This window comes from Arachis stenosperma, chromosome 6 (assembly GCF_014773155.1).
Source record: "Arachis stenosperma cultivar V10309 chromosome 6, arast.V10309.gnm1.PFL2, whole genome shotgun sequence".
In the NCBI taxonomy this organism is placed as follows: domain Eukaryota; kingdom Viridiplantae; phylum Streptophyta; class Magnoliopsida; order Fabales; family Fabaceae; genus Arachis; species Arachis stenosperma.
This window is the reverse complement of record NC_080382.1, coordinates 71,022,445-71,042,859: the sequence shown is the minus strand read 5'-3', so window position 1 is coordinate 71,042,859 and position 20,415 is coordinate 71,022,445. Positions and strand designations below refer to the sequence as shown.

Here is a 20,415-nt window from a genome sequence, read left to right as displayed (position 1 = left end):
GATGTATGCTTAAGTCAAAACAAATGCCTAAAGAGTTTTGGGCAGAAGCAGTCGCAATAGCAGTTCATATTTTAAATAGGTGTCCAACAAAAAGTGTTCGTGATAAAACTCCAGAGGAAGCTTGGAGTGAAAAGCGGCCTTCCATCCATCATTTCAGAGTCTTTGGGTGTATTGCTTATGCCCACATACTAGATCAATTAAGGAAGAAGTTAGATGACAAAGGCGAGAAGTGTATCTTTATTGGCTATAGCACAGACTCAAAAGCATACAAGTTGTACAATCCAGAAACAAAGAAAGTAATCATCAGCAGAGACGTGACATTTAACGAGAAAGACATGTGGAACTGGAACACAAAGACAGAAAAGCAGCTGACTATAATTCCAAATACATGTGACGAAGTAGAAGAAAGACAACCTAACACAACTGAACAACCAGAATCATCTAAAAGATCGCAAAGAGAACAGAGACTACCTGCTAGATTAGCAGATTATGAAGTTGGCAATGACAACGACCCGTCCGATGAAGAAATCATAAATTTTGCTCTATTTTCAGATTGTGAGCCGTTGAAATTTGAAGAAGCCTTTAATGACAACAATTGGAAGAAAGCAATGGATGAAGAAATCCATGCCATTGAGAAGAATGACACATGGGAGCTGACAGATTTACCAGCAGATAAAAAGTCGATTGGAGTAAAGTGGGTTTACAAGACTAAGTACAAACCCAGTGGTGAAGTTGATCGTTTCAAAGTAAGATTAGTTGCAAAAGGATACAAACAAAAACCAGGTATCGACTACTTTGAAGTATTTGCTCCTGTTGCTAGATTAGACACTATTCGTATGATTATTTCACTCTCGGCTCAAAATAAGTGGAAGATACATCAAATGGATGTTAAGTCTGCATTTCTAAATGGCACTTTAGAAAAAGAAGTGTATGTTGAGCAACCTGCAGGATATGAAGGTCTTGGAAAAGAAGATAAAGTTTACAAATTGAAGAAAGCTTTGTACGGATTAAAGCAAGCACCAAGAGCGTGGTACAAGAAGATTGATTCTTATTTTACTCAGAATGGTTTCAAAAGATGTCCGTTTAAACATACGCTTTATATCAAGTTTGTTGAACCTGGAGATATCTTGATCGTGTAACTTTATGTTGATGATTTAATCTTTACTGACAATAATTTGAAGATAATTGCAGAATTCAGGGAGGCTATGATAAAGCACTTTGAAATAACAAATATGGACTTGATGTCTTACTTTCTTGGCATTGAAGTGGTTCAAAAGGATGATGGAATTTTCATTTCTCAGAAGAAATATGCAAATGATATTTTGAAGAAATTTCAAATGGAGCACTCAAAACCAGTTTCTACTCCAGTCGAAGAGAAGTTCAAATTGTTGAGAGAAGATAAAAGAAGAGCAGTAAATCCCACATACTACAAAAGCTTGATTGGAAGTCTAAGGTACTTGACTGCGACTAGACCAGATATTGTGTTTAGAGTTGGTTTACTTAGCAGATTCATGGAAGAACCTTGTACCAACCATTTGCAAGCGGCAAAAAGAATTCTTCGATATATCAAAGGTACTTTAAATGATGGTATTTATTATGAAAATACTACTGAAGTGAATCTTGTCGGTTACACTAATAGTGATTGGGCTGGAGATATAGAAACAAGAAAAAGTACTTCAGGATTTGTATTTCATCTTGGTTCTGGTGCAATTTCTTGGTCTTCAAAGAAACAACCAGTAGTAGCACTCTCTACAGCAGAAGCAGAATATATAGCAGCAGCCAATTGTGCAACACAAGCAGTTTGGCTAAGAAGAATTCTTGAAGAATTGAACGAGAAACAAAGTACTCCAACAACAATATTTTGTGATAACAAGTCAGCTATTGCACTTTGCAAAAATTCAGTATTCCATGGAAGATTGAAGCATATTGATATTCGGGTTCATAAAATCAGAGAGTTGGTAAATGAGAAAGAAGTTGTGATCGAGTACTGTCCAACTGAAGAACAAGTTGCAGATATATTTACAAAGCCATTGAAGACTGAATTATTTTACAAATTGAAGAAGATGCTTGGAATGATTAATTCTGCAAGTTTGATTTAAGGGAGGCAATGTTGATTAAAAATTTTAAATCAGCTTTCATAGATTAGAATTTTCATGAAGTATGGTTAAAGAATTGAAGAAGCAAAGTTTGAGTTGAATACAATAATCATCAATTGGCTAGATATTGCTAGAAGCTAATGTTGGAAGCTTGAAAATTTTTGAAGAACATTCAAGAGAGTATAACTACAACATTCTACAACAATGAAGAAGTTCAAAATCAAATTGAATTGGAATTGAATGGAAGTTGCACTCATCACCTCCATACTAGAAGAATCATGAAGTGCATTGGAAGCTTAAAGATTGATGACTAAGCTTAATAAAGAATTTTCAAGACGTGTTAGAAATTATAAGAAGTTACTTATTTGAATAGTCAAAGTAAGAAGCAAAGTTGAATAAGTATGTGTATTAAGAAGCTAGTAGAATCATGAACTTTTAGTATGAAACTTTGCCTATATAAAGGCATATATGCCTTATGTATTTTGTGTGTTCCATGAAATAAAAAAAGATATGATTACTTGAAGTCCTTCTTTGTTCTATTATTTCATATGAGTGTTGGTGAAGTTGAGAGATGAAAAATATGATAGCGTCATTTATATGAGTGAGTGATCCTAGGGCCAATTGAAGTGTGGGTATTATATTTACAGAACTCACCAAATCATGAAGCAGCTTCTGATTGCGCGAAGGAGGCTGACGGGGACAATCGAAGCAAGAAGACGAGGCCCAGGACCTGCTGCTTCTGCCGCCGGCGACGAAGAGCGCAACAAAGGTGAGCGACTATGTGCAAGACGTTGACGAGACAGAGAGCAACTGCGACGTCACGGTGAGAGAGATGAGAGAGACCGAGCTCCAAGGGAAGAGAGAGAGATACGAAGAGGAGAGAAGAACTTGAGAAGATGAAGATGGTTTCTGAAACCAGATTTAGAAACAATTTTTTGTTAGAAGAATTTGAGAAGATGAAGACGGTTTCTGAAACTTAGATTTTAGAAACAATTTTTTTAGATATATTTTTGTTTTGTTTTGTTGTTGAATTTTAAAATTTGATTAATTAAAATAAAAATGTTTAAAATTTTTTATAAAATTAAATAAAAAATATTTTTTATTTTTATTTAATTAAATGAATATTTTAGTAAAAATGGTGATATAATATATATTTTTTAAAAAATAATTAAATGCTGATGTAATTTTACATGATTTATTATTATTTATCTATATTTTAAATATATCGATACGTATGAATTTATTAACATATCGTAACAAATACCTAAAAATTATACTGAGGAATAAACATGCCACATAGATTTTTCTTTATGACAAAATTTACGGAATAGTGTTTTGTTTCGATAAATATATTTAAAATATGAATAAATAACAATAAATTATATAAAATTTATTTTTTTTTTACATTAGTATTAGATTTTTTTAAATATATATATATATTATATTACTAATTTTATTAAAATATTTTTATAATTTAATAAAAATAAAAAATATTATTTATTTAATTTTATAAAAATATTTAAATATTTTATTTTATTTGATTAAACAAAAATACTTTTTTAAATTAATCAAAGTTTAAAATTTAACTAATTTAAATTTTATATTTTCAAATTATTTAAACAACAAAACAAAAACATACGTAAGAAACAAAAATATTCAAAAGATTGTTATTTCATCTGGATTTCAGAAACTCTCTATTCAATCACCGTCTCTAAAGATTTATAGTTTTCTGTATCTCCTCAAAGTTTCCTAGTCCTCTCTCTCTCCCGTGGAGCTCGATCTCTCTCATTTGTCACACTGTGGCGTCGCAGTCAAACTCTGTTCTTCTCTCCTCTCCGGTCTCGCAATCAAGGTTGTCGTCGTAATCAAGGTCATCCTCGCGTCAGAGAGCGTCGCCATCTTGTGCGTTCCAGAGAGCATCGCCGTAGTCCTCTTGGTTTCAGAGAGCGTCGCCATCTTTCTCGCCGTCGCAGTCAAACTCTGTTCTTCTCTCCTCTCCGGTCTCGCAATCAAGGTTGTCGTCGCAATCAAGGTCATCCTCGCTTCAGAGAGCGTCGCCATCTTGTGCGTTCCAGAGAGCATAGCCGTAGTCCTCTTGGTTTCAGAGAGCGTCGCCATCTTTCTCGCCGTCTTCCTCGTTCTTCATCAACGTCGTCAGTCTCTCCCTTTCAGTAACATTTTTCTGTGATTTTTGTGATTTTAATTATTATAGCATTATTGTGATTTTTGTAATTAAGGTAATTTGGTTTTATTTCTGTGATTTTATATTAGTTGTTGTTAATTTTGACAAAATAAAAAACTTAAGTATCAATTTAAGAGATTGTTGCTAGAGTTTCTGGGATTGCTATTTTGCCTGGAATTGGGGCCTCATTAGGGAAAGTATTAATGATTGTGTATTAGCTCCTATTCCAGTGATTTCAATGGTAACTGAATATTTGGATGAGCTTATTTTGCTTTCTTGAAAAGAAAAAAAATAGAAAAAAAAAAACAAAAGAAAAAAGAAAAAAGAATCATGTTTTTTTAATTAACTGATATGATGGAAAGAAACTTTGATTAAAAAAAGAAAAGAAGAACTGATTGTAGGAGTTCTTAAGCTATTTGTAGTCTATAGCTTACTTTAGCATATTAGAAAAATCATGTTAGTTTATTCATTTATTTTTTTAATTAACTCTATTCGGCATCTTTGATCCGAGAAGAGCAAGCAAATCCAGCATTACAATTTACATTACACGAACAAGTTTTCATCAAATCAACCATTTATATATTGAAACAAAGAATGATTTTGATTGGAATTGAGTTTCACTGATGTGATAGTGCAAACTACCTCTTATATGAACAATAAAAGGTAGAAAATAAATTAAATGATATATTGATCTGCATAAATATATAAACTCAAGAGTCTATAGTTCAAATACAAATTTATTCCTAATTTCTCTAAATTCTTGCAAAACAATGAATTACCTGTGTAATATTCCCTCTCATTTTCTCATCTATGTTCATCACTTCATCCGAATTGCTGATTGAATCCAAATTGCTGCTGCTACTTCACTAAAGAATGTAGAAGTATTTAAATTTGGTATTTCTTCTTATTCTATTACATTCTCCACAGTTTTTTCACTTTTGGCATCTTCTCTATCACTCAAGATCTCTTGTATTATTGGTTGTGTAACTATAACTTCAGAGCTCTTAAGTGAAGCTGAATCCTCCTCTGCCACAACTGAATTGAATTCATTTTCACACAAGTATGATCTAATAGAACCCCATCTTCGATTTTCTGTCAAATTTCGCCTACCCTGAGAAAAAGTAACGAAATTTGTGATATGATCAAGAAAAAACGCTTTCGAGAAAAAGTAAGAAAATTTGTGATATATATATATAGCATTTTCGAGAGACTCGCTTTGCTTTCATATGAAATAGCAAAACGTTTTTTTGGAGAAGACACTTTTTACCAATCTCTCGTAAAACCCATATCTTAACTAGCTTTATGAATTTGAGAAGAGATCAGAAGAAATAAAAATTCTGAATGAGATTTATATTAATATGGACAATGCAAAGCTATAGCATATAAAGGATAATGCTACTAACTTTAGCATTTCTACATTATTAGATAGTAAAGTGATAAAGGCCAAGCTAAAATTGAATATGATCGTGATAATAATGGTCAACAACAAACACTTATTATTGTTACTAACTTTATCTTATAATATGGTGAAATCACATGTTAGCTAGAATTGAATATGATCGTGATCTATATGCAGGGATTTGCAGAGCTAGAATACTGGCTCTAAATCAAGGAAAAAAAATAATAGAAGCTGAAAAGTTAAAAAGAAAAAAAAAGGTATATTGATTTAAGTGCAATGTTTTTATTGCCTTTTTTTGCATATATACTGTTTGCACATGGCTTGTAGAGTATGGGCTTCTAAAAAAGTTTTGCTTGATGCTGGGGTTATGTACTTTCTTTTATTCCTTTTTGGTTACTAGTACTACATGTTACTATTTTTTTTTCTTCTTCTTTTTTTTGACAATTGATCAACTTGTGAAAGAAATGTCTGAGAGGGGATTGAGGTACTAGCACATGGTGACACTACTATTTTCATACTACAGGATATTGATTGCATTCATACTAAAGGTAAATTCATTTTAATCCACCAAAAACTAACGTCTTAAACTTGGTTCATTTATGTATCTCCATATAAAACATTTACTCCTTGAGAGGATTGTGTTGATATCTGAGGCTACGAATACACAGAAACCTTCTGCCGTTACAAATACTATCACCCAACGGTATTTGTTTGCACCATGTTAATGCTAACGCCAAAATCTCCTTGCTTATTCATTTAGTTTATTAAGTTATGCCAATGACTTATTATGTTGGACCAGTTCTTGCTCATTGAAAACAGGTGAATGACAATGAAGATTATAACATCAGTAGCATATTTAAAGAAGCCTGTGATTTTATAGATTATATTGAGCAGATTGGTCAGATAGTTTCAGTTCATTATTTTGAGGGGAGAAGTGGAAGTGTTACTCTGGTTCTTGCTTACTTATGCTCAGAAAGTAAGTAAAAGAGATTTGAAATTATGCAATCTTGTTAAATAGTTAAAACAGTTAAATGTTTTTTAATCTTAATGTAAGTATTTTACATGTTATTTCAATTGGTTCATTTTTTATGGGATGGTTTGGTGTTGTATTCAAAGTCGACATATCTCAAGTTTCAGACCATCTAGCTATAGCAATAACAACTGGTTACCTAGGAAGCCTTACAACTTTTGTAAACCCCAAGTAATTAGTTAACAAATTAATTATTAATCAAATAAATTTTAAAATGGAATTTTATAATTTATGAGGTAGAACTAATTAAAATAAGAATTTTGACACCAATTTTAAATAATTTGGCACAACATTGGGCCGAACGGGCCAAACCGGACCCGTATAGAGCCCAAGGCCCAACCCACAATACACATACACTTACTAAAAACCCCCATTTTCTTCCTCCATTCAGCATGAACGCTGAAACAAATCAAGGAGAGAAGAGTTTGAGTTCCAAAAGCTAACCCTCCAATCAAATCAAGATAACTTTTGATCCGGAGTTTCGATTGCCGCACCGTTTGCAGCCACACGACCGCAGAGTCGAGCTCTACAAAGTCCAGTATGTTGTAAGGTAAGAAAGTCATGTTTTCTTCCACAATTTTTCCCTTCTCAATTTCAAAATTTAGTAGCTTAGAGGTTAAGATTTTGGTGAATTTGATGTTCTAAGGTCAATCTAGCTTGGAGAATTAGCGGGCTCTTGTTTGATTAAGGCACACACAAGGTAAGGATCCTCAAACCATAGTAAATTCCTTGGTTAATTGTGAATGAGCATTAAGTTGGTTCATGTGAATGTGATAATATGCGTTAGGTAGTGTATATGTGAGATTGGAACTCAATTGAAGAGATTGGATGCTTGTTTAAGCCTTGGGTGCTGAGGTTTCAGTGTTGGAGGCTTGTGACCTCGCCAACTTGGGTGTTTTTGGCTTAGGGGAGTGATGAATCCATATTTGATGAGATATTTTGACTTGATTTGGATGGATTTCATCACATAAACTCACACTTAAGCATCAAAATAGCATACTTTTGTGTTTGACCCCTAATTTGGACTTGAATGTGAAAACATGCAATTTTGTACTTAAATTGAGTAATTTAACTCCACTTTTATGCCATTCGATGCCGTGATATATTTTGCGAGTGATTTCAGGTCATTTAGGCTAGATTGGCTAGGCAAAAGTGAAAGAAAGCATGTACAAGGAATGACACATGAAGAAAACAAGGAAAAGCACACACAGCTAAGTGTGCGTGTGCACAAGCATTTGTGCGTGCGCACAAGAAGGAATTTGCATGTGTGCATGCGCGCAAGCACCTGTGCGTACGCACAGGAGAACATTCAGCGAAGTGTGCGTACGCACAAGACCCTGCATGTGGTTTCATTAATGAAACACGTGCTGCGCGATTTTTGAGGACTTTTGGCCCAATTTTTGAAGGCTTAATGTTAAATGGGAGTGCTATATCAAGGAGAATTGAAGACGTATGTAGGAGAGCTCACTTTAGATTAGGTTTTTACTAAGTTTTCATTAGTTTTAGTTTTTTTCATCCATAGGAGTAGGAGTAGTGTAGCATTGCTTTCTTAGGGTTTCTCAATTTCCATTGTAACATTTTATAGCAAGCTTGATTTTGGATTTTGCTTCTTTAATTGTAAGTATTCTCAATTTTCTCTTTAATTACATCTCTTTTACTTTCATTTTCTCTTGGTTCAAGTTACTTTGTTCATAATTGCAATTTTGAGTTTCTTGGAGTTTTTATTAAAGAATTTATTGTTTTATGGTTTACATTTGCTTGATTGCTTGTTTATATTTGGTTTTGTGAATAGTTGATTATAGCTTTCTATTTTTTTTTACAAATTCTCATATTTTGGTTTTGTGCCCACCAAGTGTTTGTGAAAAGGCCACTTGGTAATTTTGAGTAGATCTTCACACCTTGGCTTGGGGTTTGAGTTCTTAGGATACTAGAGTCATGATATCCGACATTTAGTGGTAATTCTTAGGGAGTTAGTTGACTCTTGTTTCCATTAAAGCTAGCTTTTTATCAACTAGTTTGGTAAGTTAGCTAGGACTTATGGATTAAGGTCAATTATGTTTGCTTGACTTACTTCTCGATGTTTGGGGTTAACTAAGTGAGATTAACTCATGATAATTACCATAGTTGTGGTTATGGCAATGATAGGATTCCTTGAACTTTCATTCCCAAGTCAAGTCTCTTTTTATGCATTTATAACATTTTCACTAGTTTTGATCTCATCTCCTTTTTACTTGCATTAATACTAATTTTGATTATCTCTTTGTTCTTTTATTTCTTAGTTCTTTTAATCTTTCGTTCTTTGATTTGGAAACCACTCTATTTTGTCGCCAACAACCGAAAGCGTAGCATTCCAATTGCTATTCCTAGGGAGACGACCCGAGATTTAATTACTCTCGGTTAGTTGTTGTTTTGTATTGGAAAATACTAAATTTTTTATTGCGAGAGTTTATTTTGGGTTTGGACTATACATGCAACAAAACAAATCTTATTTTTGAGTCAATTCCGAACCCATACCAAATTCTTGTCTATCAAATTGGCATCATTGCTGGGTACTGCAATTGGTGTTATATCTTTGGTTGTTGTAAATATATTAATAGTGTAAATAGCACTTTTTGGTTGTTTGTTTGCTTTTATTACTAAGTTTTGTTTATACTTTCTTCATGAGTTTTCCACACCATTACCACAATTTACCCCCATGGAACCCAAACACTTACCTTTTTAGTCACCAATTCTATACATCATCACCTCACTACATACAAAACCAAGATCCTTACCCTCATGAGTTTGATTGTCAACCTTCATCATCTCAAGTTTCATCTTCATATATGGATCAAGCCACACAAGAAGTATTTTTCATGCTTATTCAAGAACAACAAATGATGCACGAAAACTTGTCTCTCAACAAATTTTCCTTCGGCAAGTATACCGAATTTATCGTCAAGTAAAAACTCACAATAGAGTGAGGTCGAATCCCACAGGAATTGATTGGTCAAGCAACTTTAGTTGGAAGAGTATGCTAGTTGAGCTAAACAGAGTGTAGTTTGAGAATTACAAAAAATTAAATGACAGAAAAGTAAATAGCAGAAATTAAAGTACAGAATCTTAAATGGGGATTTGGGGTAATGAGCATGAAAATAAATGACAGAAAATAAAGAGAATGGGTAAGATCAGAAATGGGGAATTCATTGGGCTCAGGAGATGTTGTATTCTCCGGATCAAGTTCATTTTCATCTCTTCCTCAATCAATGCATCTATTGATCTCCTTGGCAATCTTAGGTGATTAGATTCTAATTCCTTGGTAATCCAATCTCTCTAAGCTTGAACAATTGCCCAATTTCTTGATTTAATTGCTCATGGGAAGAGATGAAGTATGGTCACTGATTATACCACATATATTTCCAAATCAAAGTGTTAGGAGGATTACATGTCACTATATCCGTCCAGACCCAATTTGGTCCAACATGAGAAAGCATTTTTAGCATGATCTCCTCATCCCTTTTCCAAGGCTTAGAGGAGATCCAATTATGGAGAGTTTCTTTTCCAAGACAACTAACTAATTGAATTAAGATCGAAAGCTTTCTAGTAAATCAAAAGAGAAGAAAGAAGAAGAGAATGAAAACTATAGTTGATCCATCAAATTACAACAGAGCTCCCTAACCCAATGAAAGGGGTTTAGTTGTTCATAGCTCTAGAAATGGAAAATGGCAGAAAAGAATACATCCCAGCTAAAAGTGCAGAAAAGTAAATGTATAGATAGTAGTTCTCCAAAGTGCCAATCTTCTCTATAGTTCAAAACTACTCCTATATATACTACTCCTCTTGATCTTCTAGTGAGTTCTTCAAGTCTTGGATGTGGGCTTTGGATCTTGAGTTGAAGAAGTTCCAATCTTTAGTGGGCCCAGCTTGCAGAGAAGTATGAATTAGGCATGGGCGTTAGTGAAGTTAACGTTAAGTGACATTGTGGGTTCGAGAACGTTAGTGGCAATCACAATTTTCACTAACGTTCTAACCCCATATAGCCTACGTTAACTCCAACGTTAGTGGCACTAACGTGACCACTAACGTTGCCTTGTAAATCTTCGCTAGCGTTATTGGGACTCATCTTTCCTAATAACGTTGGCTTATAACCCTTTATCCCTACGTTAGAGTTCACGTTAGTGTAACTAACGTGGCTCTTAACGTGGTTATGCCTCACCTTCGAGAGCGTTAGTGACACTTACCTTTGTCACTAACGCTCAAAGTGCCCCTACTCTCCACGTTAGAGCTCTCATTAACTAAGTTAACATGGCCACTAACGTGGTAGTAATGCCATCTTCCAACGTTAGTGACAAAGGTGAGTGTCACTAACGTTTGCTCATCAATCTCAGCTCTACGTTAACTTTCACGTTAGTGGTCTTAACGTGACCACTAACGTGGACAATGCTAGTTGATCCAACGTTAGTGATAAAGGTGAGTGTCACTAACGTTGGCATTGTTCCTCTCTTCCACGTTAGAGTTCACATTAACTAAGTTAACGTGACTCTTAATGTGGCTCATTGCCAATTCTTGGAACGTTAGTGGTGTTCACGTTTACCACTAATGTTGGAGCTTTCTTTTGTCTCCACGTTAACTACCACGTTAACTTAGTTAATGTGGCAATTAACGTGGGCTTATGATGGCTTCACGAGCGTTATTGGTGATCATTTTTCTCCTTAATATTGCAAGCTATTTACCATTCCACGTTAGTGGTCACGTTAACTAGATTAACGTGAGTACTAACGTGGTTCTTCCTTGCTTCCTTTTATTCTGAAATCAAGCAAATAAAGTGCATCAAAGCTCTAGCCAAAGTCATGAGATTATGCATCATCAATTTATCATTCAATTCTAGCAAAATCCTCATGAAATCTTGTGAAATTCATAATAGTTGCTTGAATCAAGGTGTAAGTGTATTTTCATCCAAAACTTGCCTTATTTACTAAGAAAATGCATGAAACTACCTTAAAACAGTAAAGAAAAGGTCAGGAAAACTGGCCTAGATGCCCTGGCATCACAACACCAAACTTAAAGCTTGCTTGTCCCTAAGCAAGTACTAAAACATATGAAGAATGAATGAAAGAGCAAGAAGATAATATAGAAGTAGAATTCCTGGTTTATGGGGTTTCATGCATAGCAACTTAGGGTCTTTCCTTTACTAGGTTTCAGGCCTTTTTCAAGTCCTTGGTCACTCTCTTGATTACATCCTTTGGGACTTCTTAATTATTGATCCTTCCTTCTTTTCCAAGGTTTATTACATTCTTCTTTTGGCTAAGTGCTCTGTAAGAGGGTGACTCTTTATGATAAGCTTTCAGTCAACACTCCCGAACCAGTTGGCTCAAGGTGCTAGGTGTTAAGACACCCCTACGGATTTACTCCCCCAAGTCTCTTTCCCTCATACATACACACCACAGGCACATGGTTTGTTATTTTTCTTTCTTGAGACCTTGGTGTCCAGCACCTCTTTGGGTTACTAAGTGTTCTGTAGCAAAGGTCACTCTTGATAGTGGACTTTCAGCTGATAATCCCGGATTAGTTAATCCAAGTTACCAAGTGATGAGGCACCCCTAAGAGCTTATTCATCCAAGCATATCCCTTGCACATGAACACCACAGACACATGCCTCAATCTTAAAACCCTTGGTGCCTATCATTGTTTCTTATTGTGTTTCTTTCCTTTTTACTTTTATTGCTCTTTCTCTTTTCTTATTGGGATCTTATTATTTAGTTAGTCTCATAGGATGTGTTTCAAGCATAGGATTCAGGGTAGATAGTTGCCTTCTTTCTTTGTTTGGTGAACCAACTTAGCTTACTAATCATCCTACCACAAATATTCAGAACCTACTTCACGAAATAACTCCACTCTTGTTCTTTTCATAGCATCTTCTTTTTGATTAACTTAAAGGACAAGCATACAAGTAAGAAAGATGGAAGTGAACACTAGAGACATTAAGCTCAATAAACATAAACCTAAGCAATGAAAAACTTAAATGCAGAATTAAAAATCCTAAGCTACCATGGAAGCATGTTCTATTTCATACATGATTTTCCTTATTTAAAGCTGTGAATTAGATAGAAAAAGGACTCCACCACCTGAAATGATCATGTTTCTTTGTCTTGGGATCCTCCTTGATTGCTTGAGTCCCCATTCCCCTTGCGTTTTCCTATCAGTTTTTTCCAGAAACCAGCATCTTCCATCTTCTTAATGCTTTCTTTTGCTGTTTCACCTTCCCTTCTTCTTGCTCTGTTAAGTCCTTGCAGACTACCTCATAACTTGGGATGGCAAGGTGCAAGTTATGCATATGCCCAGTCATATAGTTTAACTTGGCCTGAGTGTTTATGCTAAATTCTTCTCGATGCAGTTGCCTTCCTTCATTGAGCACACTGAATTCATTGAATGCTTTAACCTGAGCCATCTAGCATTGGTTGAGTTCTTGAAGGCGTTTGTCTTGGCTTTCTTGCCTTTCGAACACTTGATTGATGGCTTGGGTGAGCTGGGATGCTCCTGTTGTAACTCCATTTGCTGTTTCTGCCACTCTCTTTGTTGATCCATCCAACTAGAGAGTAGTTTTTCTTGATGATCCATCCTTTGAGCTTGGACATGTAGTTGCTATTCTTGTCCCTCCATATAGCTACTTGCCATATACTCAATGGCTTCCTTGATATGATACAGATTTATATTGCTTGGATCAAATTGTCCTTCTTGCTGGTGCCCTGTTTGTTGGGGTTCTTCTTGGTAAGGTTCTTCTAGGTGGGGTTCTTCTTGTGCAGTTCTTTTCCCTATCCGAGGTCTTCTTTGTTGTTGAGCAGGTGTCACATAGTGTATGCATTGGAATGTGACTAACCTTCTAGGATTTACCCATTGTGGATTGTTGTCTTCGAACACCACCTTGACTTTCATGCATAATCTCAGGATGGTACTGGGGTACTAAAGTCTAGCGCCCGGATCATTCTTCTCGGCTGAATCCTGGATTCCTTCAGCTATAATCTCATGCACATTGATGCTTCCACCCTTCACTAGGGAATGTACCATGGTGGCTCGAGCTATATTGACCTCAGAATTGTTTGCGCCTGGAAGGATAGACCTCCTTACTAGCTCAAACCATCCCTTGGCTTCTGGGATAATGTCTCCTCTCCTAATGAACTTCGGCCTCTTGTCCGAGTATCTCTCCCAATCAGACCCAATAACACTCACGATTTCTTCAAGTTCATCTTCATCAGGGACATTACTTATTCTTACTTGATAGCTAAGCTCATCAAAATGTGGTGATTTCAGTTGAAGAGTCCTTGTTATAGCAGTGGGGCTGAAGTCCACCTCTATTCCTCTTACATAACTTTTGAAGGTGGGGGCCCTAGTGCTGTCTTCTCTGACTGCATTTGCATAGAACTCCTTGATGAGGTTTGCATTTATCTTTGTCTCTGGATTGGTGAGCTTTTGCCAACCCCTCTGTGCAATCTTTTCTCTGATTTTAGGGCATTCATGCTCATTGAATTGAAATGTCAACTCTGGCAATATTTTCTTGTTTTTGATCCATTCATATTGAAGCTCATGGAAGGCAGTTTTGAATCTCCTGGCGTCAAAAGGAGGTTGCTCCATGGGCTCCTTTCCTTTTTGCCTCTTGGAACTTGATGATGCCATACAAGATGGTTGATGAGTGGTTGCGGTTCACTAGACGTGGCTAGGAGATTGTGTGTGAAATTTTTTGGAGGAGGATGAAGTGTGCGTATCCGAGAAAAGGAAGGGAGAGGAATGAGAGTAAGAAGTGTGTACGGAGAGGTTGTGTGAAGGGGTTTATATAGGAAGATGGCAAATGATTGAAGGGTGCAGATTGATGGTGTTGTTTGATAGTGGACGGTTGGGGTTTGGTATTGAATAAGCACAAGGATCACCTCTTTTATGAGGGTCTTGGTTTGGTCTCCCAAGCTATCCAACTCCCAATGTTGCATGGCAACACTTCCAAAGATATTCCCCTTGAAGACAAGTGTGAGATTTCCTTGGTATAGTGGCCGAATCTCCCTTCCTTAATTGTCCTATCAAGTACCATCAATGTCCCTTTTGATTCCCTATACATGAAAAAAAGAATGCAAATGGTTAATTTGAAATTTTCGGTGAGAAAACTTAAGGTGTGAACTAGCAAAAAAAAATATTTTTCTTTTGTTTTTAAATGACTAAATACTTTCCATGAATGCAAATCAATCAACCACTAAATTTCCCATGCATGCAACGTTGGTACACCAAACTTGTTTGTGATCATATGGTGCAACAAGTTTGAAGAATAATTTTACCTCATAAAGTGTGTTCAAGCCCACTTGGTGTGCCTTGAACACCAAACTTATCATGTACTATACGCTGCATATAAATGGGTCTTATATTGGACGTCAAATTGATTTAAAAATCCATGAAATTTGTCTTATTACTACTATTAGAAATTAAAGGAAAAGGGCATAGAACATGGGTTGCCTCCCATGAAGCGCTTCTTTAGCGTCATTAGCTTGACGTTTGGTCCTTGTCAAGGTGGCTGATAGTGCTTGAAATCTTCCCCCCTTGCAGTGAACCTATGTCCATTGGCCTTGTTGATAAGCTCCATATGCTCTAGGGATAAGATTTTGTTGATGGTGTACACTGGAGGCAGCTGGGATGGGATAGTGGGGAGGTGAGGTGGTATAGATGGGAAGTATGTAGAGACCACTTCATCTCTGGACGAGAAATCTTCTGTAGGGATTTTCTTCTTTTTCCATCCCCTTGGGACCTTTTTTCTTGTGTCCGTTGATGCCAGCTTGTTCCTTGTGGTTTCTTTTTTGAGAATGGTTTTGTTGTCTATTTCATGTGATTCTGGTGGGTCTGGTTCCTTTTGGATTACACTTGGCTGTTGTTCCTTCTGATCACATTGGTTATTAACCATAGGAGTCCTTATGTGTGGTGCTTGTGCTTCCTTGTTTGGCTTCTCCATCAACTCTTTGTTATCATGATCTGCTTCTTGTGAGAGGTTGAAAACATTAAAAGTGAGCTGATCATCATGTATTCTCAACACTAGCTCTCCTCGTTCCACATCTATGAGTGCTCTGGCTGTGGCTAAGAATGGTCTTCCCAGAATGATGGGGTAAATGGGGTTCTCATCCATTTCCAAGACAACAAAGTCTGTGGGGAGGAAGTAGTTTCCAACCTTCACTAGCACATTCTCAACCACTCCTATTGCCTATTTTTGAGTTTTGTCAGCCAACTTAATGATTACATCTGTGGGTGTTAGCTCATTGATTTGAAGCCTTTTCATGAGGGATAGAGGCATTAAGTTGATGTTCGCTCCCAGGTCACAGAGTCTTTTATCAATCATTGTTTCTCCTATGGCACAGGAAATATGGAAACTCCCTGGATCCTTCCTCTTTGTGGGTGGTCCTGGTTGAATGAGAGCACTATAATCCCTATTTATCTTTATTGTTTGTCCACCTTTCAATGAACTCTTTCTGGCTAACAGCTCCTTTATATACTTTATGTAGGAAGGTAATTGCTGGAGGGCTTTAATAAATGGTATATTTACATCAAGAGATGCAAACATGTCGAGGAATCTTGAATACATTCTCCCTGCTACACCACCTTTAAGTCTTTGGGGGAAGGGTGCATATAGGTTAAGTGTCTCCTTCTTCTTCGGCTCTTCCTTGAGTGTGGGATGAGGTGCATGGCTCCTTTCTTCCCGATTTCCCTTTTGATTGTCTTGGAGGTGTTCTACTTCATTCATACTCCTCTCATCACTTGTGGTGATCATCTTACATTCTTTTTACCTTACTTTCTTTGTTTCTCCTCTTGGGTTCTTCTCAGTGTCACTGGGAAATCCATCAGTGGGTTTGGGAATTTATTGAGATAGATACCCTACTTGGGACTCCAGTCTCTTGATGTTTTCTCTTTGGTTTTTGATATTGGCTCGCACTTCTTCTTTAAACACCTTGTTATCTTGGACTTCTCTACATAAATCTTCAAGTAGAGTCTCAATTTTTGAAAGTCTATCGTTCGTTAGTGAAGATGGATTGGGGTTAGGTGGGTGTTGATAGGATCTCTGTGAGGTATGTTGGTGAGTTGCATTGTTGTTGGAGTTGAGGTTGTGGCGTCTCTGGTCTTGACCTTGGTCTTGTTGATTTCTCCAACCAAAGTTGGGGTGATTTCTCCATCCAGAGTTGTAGGTTTTGGAGTATGGGTCATGGATTTGTCTAGGTGAGTTTCCAACATAGTTGGCTTGTTCCAAGTCACCTTCTTCTCCTATATTCACTCCTTCTTGAGTTGGTGATGACGTGATGACTGCTGCAACTTGGTTTTCCTCAACCTTCTTGGTGAGATTTGCTAGCTGCTTGGTGATCATCTTATTTTGAGCTAGCAATGCATCCATGTGGTTCAGCTCCATTACTCCTCGAGTGTTACTTCTTTCAGAGGCATAGAAGTAGTCATTCTCAGCTACTGTTTCAATGACATCTATGGCTTCTTCAATGGTTTTCTTCTTGTTTAGAGAGCCCCCTGATGAATGATCTACAGCCTTCTTTGACTCATAGGAAAGACCTTCATAGAAAATGTTAAGTTGCACCCATTCATTGAACATATCTGGTGGGAATCTTCTTGTTAAGTCCTTGAACCTCTCCCATGCTTCATAGAGAGTCTCACCATCTTGTTGCCTGAAAGTCTGCACCTCATCTCTCAGCCTGTTAATTCTTTGAGGAGGATAGAATCTTGCCAAAAATTTGTTTACCACATATTCCCAATTTGTCAAGCTCTCTTTTGGAAAGGATTCGAGCCACTTGGATGCCTTATCCCTGAGTAAAAAAGGGAACAACAGCAGCCTATAGACATCCGGGTGGACTCCATTAGACTTCACAGTGTCACAAATTCTCAGGAAGGTGGTTAGATGTTGATTGGGGTCTTCTTGAGCACTTCCTCCAAATGAGCAGTTATTCTGAACAAGGGTGATGAGCTGGGGTTTTAGTTCAAAGTTGTTAGCATGTATGGTGGGCTTCTGGATGCTACTTCCACAGTTTTCTGGATTTGGATTGATGTAAGAGCCTAGAACTCTCCTTTCTTGTCCAGCAAGATTTGCAGGGCCTTCTCTAGCATGGTTGTGAAATTCTTCTTCATGATTATTTTCCAAGTTCTCTTTCATGTTGGGTTCAAAGTACTCTTCCTTTTCCTCAGTACCAACAACTCCTTTCCCTCTTGCTTCCCTCCTTAATCTCCAAAGGGTTCTCTCAGGTTCTGAATCGAAGGAAGTTGAGGTTCCCCCTCTTCTCCCTATCATACAACTAGCAAAACACGCAGCAAGAGATAAAATGAAGAGGTTATTCTTGTTAGAGTAATTGTTAGTATGAGTGATGTAAATTATCAAACAGTTAGTGGGTTAGTGAGCAGAATTGTAGATAATAACAAAGAAAGAAAGAAAAACAGAGAGGATATAGAGGATGAGGAAGAAGTTAAACAAAGTGAAAATAAATGACTGAATAAAGTAAACAAACAAGGGAAAAATGCTCAATCTAGTGAGCTTCCAACTTAATCATTGTTGATACAAAATCAATTCCCGGCAACGGCACCATAAACTTGATGCACTAAAACTTGTCTCTCAACAAATTTCCCTTCGGCAAGTATACCGAATTTGTCGTCAAGTAAAAACTCACAATAGAGTGAGGTCGAATCCCACAGGGATTGATTGGTCAAGCAACTTTAGTTGGAAGAGTATGCTAGTTGAGCTAAACAGAGTGTAGTTTGAGAGTTGCATAAAATTAAATGACGGAAAAGTAAATAGTAGAAACTAAAGTGCAGAATCTTAAATGGGGATTTGGGGTAATGAGCATGAAAATAAATGATAGAAAATAAAGAGAATGGGTAAGATAAGAAATGGGGAATTCATTGGGCTCAGGAGATGTTGTATTCTCCGGATCAAGTTCATTTTCATCTCTTCCTCAATCAATGCATCTATTGATCTCCTTGGCAATCTTAGGTTATTAGATTCCAATTCCTTGGTAATCCAATCTCTCTAAGCTTGAACAATTGTCCAATTCCTTGATTTAATTGCTCATGGGAAGAGGTGAAGTATGGTCACTGATTATACCACATGTATTTCCAAATCAAAGTGTTGGAAGGATTACATGTCATTATATCCGCCCAGACCCCAATTTGGTCCAACATGAGAAAGCATTTCTAGCATGATCTCCTCATCCCTTTTCTAAGGCTCAGAGGAGATCCAATTATGGAGAGTTTCTTTTCCAAGACAACTAACCAATTGAATTAAGATCGAAAGCTTTCTAGTAAATCAAAAGAGAAAAAAGAAGAAGAGAATGAAAACTATAATTGATCCATCAAATTACAACAGAGCTCCCTAACCCAATGAAAGGGTTTAGTTGTTCATAGCTCTAGAAATGGAAAATGGCAGAAAAGAATACATCCCAACTAAAAGTGCAGAAAAGTAAATGTATAGAGAGTAGTTCTCCAAAGTGCCAATCTTCTCTATAGATCAAAACTACTCCTATATATACTATTCCTCTTGATCTTCTAGTGAGTTCTTCAAGTCTTGGATGTGGGCTTTGGATCTTGAGTTGAAGCAGTTCCAATCTTTAGTGGGCCCAGCTTGCAGAGAAGTATGAATTAGGCATGGGCGTTAGTGAAGTTAACGTTAAGTGACATTGTGGGTTCGAGAACGTTAGTGGCAATCACAATTTTCACTAATGTTCCAACCCCATATAGCCTACGTTAACTCCAACGTTAGTGGCACTAACGTGACCACTAACGTTGCCTTGTAAATCTTCGCTAGCGTTATTGGGACTCACCTTTCCCAATAACGTTGGCTTATAACCCTTTATCCCTATGTTAGAGTTCACGTTAGTGTAACTAACGTGGCTCTTAACGTGGTTATGCCTCACCTTTGAGAGCTTTAGTGATACTTACCTTTGTCACTAACGCTCAAAGTGCCCCTACTCTCCACGTTAGAGCTCTCGTTAACTAAGTTAACGTGGCCACTAACGTGGTAGTAATGCCATCTTCCAATGTTAGTGACAAAGGTGAGTGTCACTAACATTGGCTAATCAATCTCAGCTCTACATTAACTTTCACGTTAGTGGTCTTAACGTGACCACTAATGTGGGCAATGCTAGTTGATCCAACGTTAGTGACAAAGGTGAGTGTCACTAACGTTGGCATTGTTCCTCTCTTCCACGTTAGAGTTCACGTTAACTAAGTTAACGTGACTCTTAACGTGGCTCATTGCCAATTCTTGGAACGTTAGTGGTGTTCACATTTACCACTAATGTTGGAGCTTTCTTTTGTCTCCACGTTAACTACCATGTTAACTTAGTTAACGTGGCAATTAACGTGGGCTTATGATGGCTTCGCGGGCGTTATTGGTGATCACTTTTCTCCTTAACGTTCCAAGCTATTTACCATTCCACGCTAGTGGTCACGTTAACTAGATTAACGTGAGTACTAACGTGGTTCTTCCTTGCTTCAAGCAAATAAAGTGCATCAAAGCTTTAGCCAAAGTCATGAGATTATGCATCATCTATTTATCATTCAATTCTAGCAAAATCCTCATGAAATCATGTGAAATTCACAATAGTTGCTTGAATCAAGGTGTAAGTGTATTTTCATCCAAAACTTGCCTTATCCACTAAGAAAATGCATTAAAATACCTTAAAACAGTAAAGAAAAGGTCAGTGAAACTGGCCTAGATGCC

The 20,415-nt window shown here is 36.8% G+C and overlaps 1 long non-coding RNA gene and 1 other non-coding gene across 2 annotated transcripts; both read left to right on the top strand.

Annotated features, from left to right (window-relative positions):
* The first annotated feature begins 6,507 nt into the window (after positions 1-6,507).
* On the top strand, positions 6,508-7,562 carry LOC130933481 (uncharacterized). The gene is made up of 3 exons (XR_009067740.1): positions 6,508-6,653; positions 7,099-7,257; positions 7,354-7,562. It is a non-coding gene; the product is annotated as an uncharacterized LOC130933481 (long non-coding RNA).
* A 9,734-nt stretch (positions 7,563-17,296) lies between these two features.
* Positions 17,297-17,403, top strand: LOC130937149 (small nucleolar RNA R71). The gene has a single exon (XR_009068381.1). It is a non-coding gene; the product is annotated as a small nucleolar RNA R71 (small nucleolar RNA).
* Positions 17,404-20,415: the final 3,012 nt, after the last annotated feature.